Source organism: Jaculus jaculus, chromosome 11 (assembly GCF_020740685.1).
Source record: "Jaculus jaculus isolate mJacJac1 chromosome 11, mJacJac1.mat.Y.cur, whole genome shotgun sequence".
NCBI classification, from domain to species: Eukaryota; Metazoa; Chordata; class Mammalia; order Rodentia; family Dipodidae; genus Jaculus; species Jaculus jaculus.
The window spans coordinates 100,207,612-100,217,060 of NC_059112.1; positions in this window are offsets into that span (position 1 = coordinate 100,207,612).

The window sequence follows — 9,449 nt, forward strand, 5'->3', positions numbered from 1 at the left end:
CTTTGGATGTCAGCAGGAATCCTAAACAGGCTTGCCCTAACACTTCCAGCTTTATATTCCAACCTCCAAGCCCCTGATCAGGCAACTCCCTCTTTCTTTCTCATAGAAAATGCTCTTACTCCTTGCATACTTTAATTCTTCTTTGGCTTGCAACATGAACTCAAACTCAGAGCCTTAGCCCATTTGGACTGAGAGGCCCCATGGCTCTTAAAATCCCACAGTAGTGGTAGCTCTGTTGACCAGACCACCTCCACCCCTCCATCAGCCGGTCTATGGACACATAACATTAGCCAAGCATAAATGTTTTGATGCTAAGCCATTTAGACCCGGGGCTGGCTAGTTGTTAAAGCATGCACTGGCCTCTCCTGACTGATGGTGCTGCCCCCATAGCTATGGGTCTGGCATTTGTGAGTTCAACTGAGCATTGAAAAAGTAAATTTGGGCCTGGAGGGATGGCTTAGCAGTTAAGGCATTTGCCTGCAAGCCAAAGGACCCAGGTTTAATTCCCCAGGATCCACATTAGCCAGATGCACAAGAGGGCACATGCGTCTGGAGCTCATTTGTACTGGCTGGAGGCCCTAGTGCACCTATCCTCTCTGTCTCCCTCTTTCCCTATCAAATAAATAAATAAATTGAATATAAAAAGATACTTTTTTTGTTGTTGTTTTTCGAGGTAGGGTCTCACTCTGGTCCAGGACGACCTGGAATTAACTATATAGTCTCAGGGTGGCCTTGAACTCTTGATGATCCTCCCACCTCTGCCTCCCAAGTGCTGGGATTAAAGGCGTGCACCACCATGCTAAAAGATACATTTTTTTAAAGTAAATTTTAATTGCATTGTGCTGAACAGATTATTCCCTGAAAAAGACACTATGACAACTATCTATATAACATTTACATTATAGTAAGTATTAATCTATTGATGATTTAAAGTATATAGAAAGATTGCTTAAACTATACTAAAATACTGTGACATTTTAAATTTTTTTGTTTATTTTTATTTATTTGAAAGTGACAGAGAAAGAGGCAGAGAGAGAGAGAGAGAGAGAGAGAGAGAGAGAGGGAGAGAGAGAGAGAGAGAATGGGTGTACCAGGGCTTCCAGCCACTGCAAACAAACTCCAGACACATGTGCCCCCTTGTGCATCTGGCTAATGTGGGTCCTGAGGAATCGAGCCTCAAACTGGGGTCCTTAGGCTTCACAGGCTAGCGCTTAACTGCTAAGCCATCTCTCCAGCCCTAATATTTTATTTTTTTTATTTATTTGACAGAGAGAAAGAAAGAGAGAACGGGTGTGCCAGGGTCTCCAGCCACTGCAAACGAACTCCAGACACATGTGCTACCTTGTGCACCTGGCTAACATGGGCCCTAGGGAATTGAACCTGGATCCTTTGGCTTTGCAGGCAAATGCCTTAATGGCTAAGCCATTCCTACAGCCCTAATGTGACATTTTATATAAAGATTTGAACATCCATGGAGCCAATCCCCTGTGGATACAGAGAGATGACTCAATGATTTGCTTATTGATCCAACAAACCATGCTGTGCTTAGCTGAATTAGAAGAAAAGCTCTGGCCAAAGCCCTGAAGATTTCATTTCAATACATTTGGGGCTGGGCTCTGACCTCTGCAGATTTCTAGAACTCCCTGGCAATTCTGATGAATTAGCAAGCTTGAGATTCCTTCATAGCTATTATTGTATGGCTTTTTTTTTTTTTCCCTCCACATGTAAAATGATGCCACCTTTGCTTGGTAGTCATGGCAAGTTTGGAGCAGAACAGTACTGTGGCTGCTTGGTCTATGGCCATGGTCATGGAGCTATTGACACTCCCTAGTAGATGGAGGAAAGGGTTCATAAGAGCCCCAACTGGGATGACAGCTATTGTTCCCTCCTGCCCTCCTCCCAGCTGCAAAGGATCTTGGGAGATGTGAGAGTCTATAGGAAGTGGAAGGTTAACTAGAAGAGGGACTTGATGGTGCAGCTTCCATGAAGTCACCATCCCAGATGGGGAGACTCTGTGGTATGAAGCTCCTCTGAGTCCACCATGCTCCTGTAGGCAACCCCTCACTCGTGCTCTGTAAGTAATACCAATACACTATTTGGTTCACCAAAACTGGATTTTGGCGCAGTCATACTTTGATCTGTCACCTGAGCCCTATCTGGGGTGAATACACATGTATTCACGTCTTTTCCAGGGGTTGTTTCACCAATAGCCATGATTCCACCCTGTAGGAGTAGAATATGGCCTCTACTCTTGAGCGCCATTGTAGATTGGGGGAAGATAGATGAAGGGTTAGATCAGTTACCATACAAATCAGATAAAGATGAAGCTTGTGACATGAAGTGAGAAAACCTAAGGGCTTCAACAGCAGCAAAGCCCCATATGTATTAGAAAGTAGATGTGCATCTTCTCAAATTTATTCACCAACTATGTGACCTAAGATCAGGTACATAGGCTACTAGTCTAACCACCATACATACTTATACACACACACACACACACAGAGAGAGAGAGAGAGAGAGAGAGAGAGAGAGAGAGAGAGAGAGAGAGAGAAATAATGCCATGCATATGTATGCATGCATATATTTATGTATATGTATATATGGTGTTTGTCTGTCTTCCAGATTATAGCTGGTTCACTCAGGACCTTCTCCTCTCTCTCTGGCATTAGTTCTGGTCTCCTTTTCTCCTTGAACCCTAGAGCTTCTAGGGACACCAAACTGCTTGTTACAGTACTTCACACATCCATGCTTTGGCTCACACTACTGTGTCTGTCTGGCATGACTTCCCTCCATTCCCACCACCTTGTCTCCAAAACCTCAGCCAGATCCTCAGACGCCTAGTGATGCTGTGGCCATCCCCCACGGCATGGCCCTGAATGTTTCAGTGGGGCGCCTCCCTCATAAGGTCACTGTCATCAAGAGGACGGAGCCTCAGCTGGCTCTCATGGCTATATCCAGGACACTTGTGCAGAAGTGCCATCTCTGGCCATCTGAATACTTGGCTCATCAGAATCCAAACGCTGGGGGCTGGGGAGATGGCTTAGTGGATAAAGTGCTCACTGAACCTGAGTTAAGATACCCGGAACCTACATAAATTCCAGATGTAGTGAAGCAAGTTTATAATCCCAGCACTGGGAAGGCAGAGATAGAAGGATCCCTGGAGGTTGCTGGAGCCAACATGGCTGAATCAGTGAACTCCAGATTAAGTAACAGGAGTGCTGAGGAGGTAGCTTAATGGTTAAAGGCACATGCTTGTAAAGCCTGTTGGCCAGGGGTTCAATTCCTCAGTCAGCCACATCAAGCTAGATGGGCATTCATTTGCAGCAGCAAGAAACCTTGAGGCCCTCATGCACATACACACACTAATTAATTAATTAAATAAATAAAATAGCCTAGAGTGGTGGCACATGCCTTTAATCCCAGCTCTTAGGAGGCACAGGTAGGAGGATCGCCATGAATTCAAGGCCACCGTGAGACTACATAGTGAATTTCAGGTCAGCCTGGGCTAGAGTGAGACCCTACCCCAAAGAACAAAAAACAATAAATAAATAAATAAAGTGAACAATAACTACAGAAAACACCCAATGTTGACCTCTGTCTGCCACATGCATGCATACACAGTACAGCCCCACACATACGAACACGTATGCACACATAACACACACACACACATACACACACAGCCCCACTGCCCAGAAGACACCTCCTTCCACTAAGTTTATACAACAAAATATTTGCCAAAGGCTATTCAGGGTTCTCTTCCACCCCTAACTGCTTTGTAACTGTATGGCTGATAGAGATTAGGATCAAAGTCACTTTCTTTTGAGGTAGTTAGAAACACAGCGCCCCCCAGCCAAAAAAAAAAAAGACAACTTCAGCCTGAATTTAAATTGACTCAAGATGGCAATCATAGTGGGCTTCCGGGTTCTTCTTCCTTGGAAGTTTTCATGGGCTGCCCCTATCTGCCCATGGGAGGCCTCAAGTCTATGTTGTTGGTCCTGAACCACCAACCAATAAGGTCCTCCATTTACATGTAAACTTCACCAAACTGTCCCAACATGGTGCCTAGTTTCCATCTCCAAGATTATAAGGAAACACAATCCAAGGCACCATGTGGATTATCAGCTCGGGGGTTTCTACTATACTTCCTTCTACGTGGCTGCACTTGCCAGTTCTTTTTTTTTGTTTGTTTGTTTTGTTTTGTTTTTCTAGGTAGGGTCTCACTCTAGCCCAGGCTGACCTGGAATTCACAATGGAGTCTCAAGGTGGCCTCGAACTCATGGCAATCCTCCTACCTCTGCCTCCTGAGTGCTGGGATTAAAGGCATGCGCCACCACGCCCGGCTAACTTGCTGATTCTTTACAAATCCTAACACAGAGAAGCTGGAGCACAACTGGCTGGGGAATTAGAATGACAATTAAGTATCTGGAGTTATTTTTTTGAACTTTTTATTTTAGAGAGAGAGAATTGGTGCACCAGGGCCTCAGCCACTGAAATAGAACTCCAGATGCTTGCACCACCTAGTGGGCATGCACAACCTTGCGCTTGCCTCACTTTTGTGTGTCTGGCTTATGTGGGATCTGGAGATTCGAACATGTGTCCTTAGCCTTCATAGGCAAGCGCCTTAACCACTAAGCCATCTCTCCAGCCCAGTGTCTGGAGTTCTAATTCCTGTGCTACACCAGTCCAGAGCCTAAAGGGGCTCTGTCACTCTCAAAACCTATAACACACCCACAGCACAGGGCTTTACCTCTCTGAACCTCTGTTTCTCAGACATGAGGCAGGAGTGGTGACAGTGTCTACCTCACACAGTTGCTGGGAACGTTCAGGAAAGCACATTGCTTGTCTCATAAAGAAGGAAGCAATGAAATCCCGGCCACTTCATCACCGTTACATCACCATTGCCGTCTTCTTACCGCAGCTGGGCTATCACCACTCTTCAAAAACCACTTACGTTAGTCACTGTAGCCTTTGTCCCTTCCCTCCAACCCCAGGCTGCCTTGCTTAATATTCCTTCCAAGAATGGATGATATTCTTGGAATTCCCAAAATGAGTTCTACATTGTCTTGTGAAGGTTCGGTACCCCAGCGATGACCTAACACCCTATCCCTCCTCCCTCAGGAAGCTGTCCAGTGGTCCCTTTGAGAGTCTACAGCCAGCAACACCATTCCTCCCAGACAGACTTCCTGGCGACAGCTAAAAGGATATCAGCTCACTGTGGGTTCTCTTTCATTCATGAACTTGACATGTCCATGCTGTGGGTGGGGATTTGGTGGTCACTGGTGGCCAGCTCAGGCCACTTTAAAGGGGCTTCCGCCATCTTCTTCATGGCAGTGGGAAGAGCCAGGACTGTGGATTTCTGGAATTGACAACATGAAAAAGAATCCTACCAGGCACTGGCTGATTTTTTCTTTCTTCCTGGGAGAAACTCCTCTGAGTATGTGGCCATCACAGTGAACAAACCTAACCCTTCCTTCCCTATCTTTCATACATCTGGAGTGCAGTGGGCACCATTTGCATTTTTGGTAAAGCATTCCTTGTGGTTTCTTACCAAGTAAATCTGCATTGTTATGAAAGGATGGAAAAATGGAAAATTCCCCCACACCCCAAATGTTACAAGAACAGGGAAGCAAAGAGGCACAGCAAACCTCACGCAACACCATGAAGGCGAATGTAGGCTTGGCTGTTCTCATGGAAGACTCTAAAGCCCGAGCTGTGAAGGTTTCTCTTGGATCCACTAGGAGGGAAAAGCACGGGGTAGAAGGAAGGGAAGTCAGGAGGAAAAGGAGCGGCAGGCATGTTGGGAGGGGGAGAGAGCCACTATCATCACAGAGGGGCGATGGAGCAGCTGGCAGGACACAGGTGTCAGCGGGCGAGCAGTCGGGCACGGTGAGAGTCCATGGCTGCAGAGCCCTCCCCCAGCCCTGCAGCAGACGCTACCTTTCTTCTCCTGTCTTCTTTACAACTGTGCAGACACACAAGTGCTCACAGAACTTTGCATTCCCATCTCTTCTGACTCATTTGTCTGGAACAATGAGTTCACATTCCAGAGGCCGCTGACCTCCTGCACCCCGTGGCCCATGAAGGATAGTGTGTGAGTGGGGGCTTCCTGCACAAAGGGCCGCGTTCGCTTCGCCAGGGCTTCTAAGGGCAGCACCACCGTGTTCCCGTGTCAGCCGTGTGCAGAGGGCAGGGGGAGGCATGAGAGGGGAACATTTTTATCAAGATTTAAATATCAGTCCTTCAACTGGAAAAAAAAAAAAGTTAAAAAGCCCACGATAGTAACAAGTATAGAAAGAAGATACTAGAATGAACCTTGCAGTGACAAGTTGAAATCAGTAGTATTATAATGGTGTGAATCAAAGTGTTTGGGGGGAGAGGAAGGGAACAGCGAGGGGAGAGAAAGAGAGGGAGACACACACACACACACACACACACACACACACACACACACACACACACACGGAGAAGGAAGGAGATGAGGAGAGAGGAAGGGGAGAGGATGTGGGAGGGAGGGAGGTGAATGTGTGCATATGCATGGATTTAAATGCAGAACAAGTTCTGAGCACTGAGGGGCCTAGCAGTAGCCATGAGCACACATTCCACCCCCAAATCACCTCCAATAAAACAAACCACGATACCTCAGAGGCGCAGTCGCTTCCAGAGCTGCACAGAGAAAATACAAGATGATCCCAGAAACATCTGTGGTGCCAGAAGATAGGAAGCTGATGAGAAAGAGATGGAGGTTTATAGAGAAGATATAAGAGCCAATTGAAAGAGTAGCCAATGGCCAAAGCTGGAAGAATCTGAGCAACAAAACAGTAATAGTATTGAGTTTCAAGTCAATACTATACCATATTTATATTATATTTATTATATTATACTATGTACAAGTAAAATATATCCCTTCCTCCCAGCTGGCTGCCAATGCTGCTTGCTGCCTTCCAGTGTGGACTGAAGACCAGTGTGGACTAAAGACCAGCAGCTCTCCAGGAAGCCTCCAGACCTTCAGTGCTGGACTGGGACAGCTGAGGCATCCAGCCACATGGACTGAGCAGCTACCTGGTTCCTTGACCCCCAGGCCTGCTAACTGCTATTGTTGGGCTGCTGTAAATTAATCCAATAAATTCCCTTTTAATACAATTCTTCAATTGGTTCTGTTCCTCTAGAGAAACCTGACTAATATACCATCCAAATCATAGCCATGTGTCTGAGGAGACATGGCAGCTATAACCACCAACAGCTGACCCTGAGCTAACTTAGAATGAACCCTACGCCCACATACATTCACCATAACCACTGCTCCCATTCCGCATCATTCAACAATGGAAAGAAAGAACCACTGAGACCAATACAAATCCCTCTGCAAATGTAACAAGGTGTAGTGTAACCGTGATGGTATTTAAATTTTTTTTACTTTATTTATTTGAGAGAGAGAGAGAGAGGGAGAGAATGGTGTGCCAGCATCTCCAATGAACTCCACATGCATGCGCCATCTTGTGCATCTGGCTTATGTGGGTACTGGGGAATTGAACTTGGGTTCTTAAGAGTTGCAGACAAGTGCCTTAACCACTAAGCCATCTCTCCAGCCCCCATGACAACATGGTAAGTCTTTGTAAGAGCATGTGTGTGACATAGACTTCACATTGCTGGGGAAATAAATTTCTTGCTGCACATTCCTCCTTGTAAAACCTGATGCAAATGGAGGAGACCAGATAGGAAATTGTTTTTCAACACAGCATATTGAAAAGGGAAGTTTGGAGCAGGATTTGAAAACAGGGGGCTGAAAAGAAATGAATGGCTTTGATAAGAAATGAAAGAGGGGGGCTGGAGGGATGTCTTAATGGTTAAGACGTTTGCCTACAAAGCCAAAGGACCCAGGTTCGATTCCCCAGGACCCACATAAGCCAGATGTACAAGGGGCACAAGAGTCTGAAGTTCATTTGCAGTGGCTGGAGGCCCTGGCATCCCCATTCTCTCTCTGCCTTTCTCTCCTTCTTTCTCTGTTAAATAAATAATAAAATATTTAAAAAGAAAAAGAATGGAAGAGGGTAGAAGGTGAGACGAGATGGACATTCAAAACAAAGATTCTTCTTGTTAAATTTTATGTATTTATTTGCGTGTGTGTGCATGCCAGGGTTTCTTGCCACTGCAAATAAATCCCTGGCTGGCTTTACATGGTGGCTGTGGAATTGAACCCTGGGGTAGCGGGCTTTGCAAACAAGTGCCTTTAATTGCTGAGCCATTTCCCCAGCCCTGGAAAGAAAGATTATTAATATTCACATAAATCTGCTTTGAAAGTTCTTTTTTATTTTTATTCATTGATTTTAGGCAGAATCTCACTACATAACCCAGGCTGGCCCCCAAATTATAATTTCCCTTTTGTGCTGCAATTATAGACATGTGCCTCCATGCCTGGTGCTTTGAAATTTCCAAATCCCCTTGTAAAATATGCCACAAATGCAGGCCTGTTTACATGTGTGTGCATTCATAAATATCTGGGTATATATTTCTATATGTACTTCCAAATGTGTATGTCTATATGTTTATGCACATGTGTATATGCATCTATGCATGGGTCTATGTCCATGTATAGTCTGTATGTCTGTATGTCTATGTGTATGTGAGTCTCTGTGTCCACCTGTGTATTCTCACATGTCAGTGTTCATATAAGTACAGCTCTGCGTGTGACTGCTCTGTGTGTATGTCTGTCTCTGAGGCTGATGTGTTACTATGCTTGCGTGTGTCTTTGCTCATGCATGTCTGGATATGTTTGTGTGTCTTTGTGTGTGTGGTGGAAATCACAGCAAGGAACTGAATTCCTGAGAGACTAAGAACAAGTAAATTGCCACAAGTGTCAGAGGGAGGGCAAGAAGCCAGCTGAGGCAGGAGAAAATCTGTCATTTCTTTTTACATTCTTTTTTTTTTTTTTTTTTTTCCTGAGGTAGGGTCTCACTCTAGCTCAGGCTGACCTGGAATTCACTATGTAGTCTCAGGGTGGCCTCAAGCTCATGGCGATCTTCCTACCTCTGCCTCCCAAGTGCTGGGATTAAAGGCGTGCGCCACCATGCCTGGCTCTTTTTACATTCTTTAATTCCACCATCTTCTTTAGTCCTTCATGATGTTGAGCAAACCCTGCCTTCTAACAAAGACAGATCAAAGTTTTTGCTCTGGCCCTTGGATGAGCAATGCTGTCCAACTACAGTGTAGTAGACTTATCTTTTATGAGTATCTAATCTTCAGATAATCTTCTATTTACGGAAAGTGACACTGGTTTCTGGTTTAGGGGTACTATGCATGGTTTCCTTTTTATTTTTTTAAACTTTTTTTTTAAATTATTTATTTATTTATTTATTTATTTGAGAGCGACAGACACAGAGAGACAGATAGAGGGAGAGTGAGAGAATGGGCCCGCCAGGGCTTCCAGCCTCTGCAAACGAACTCCAGAC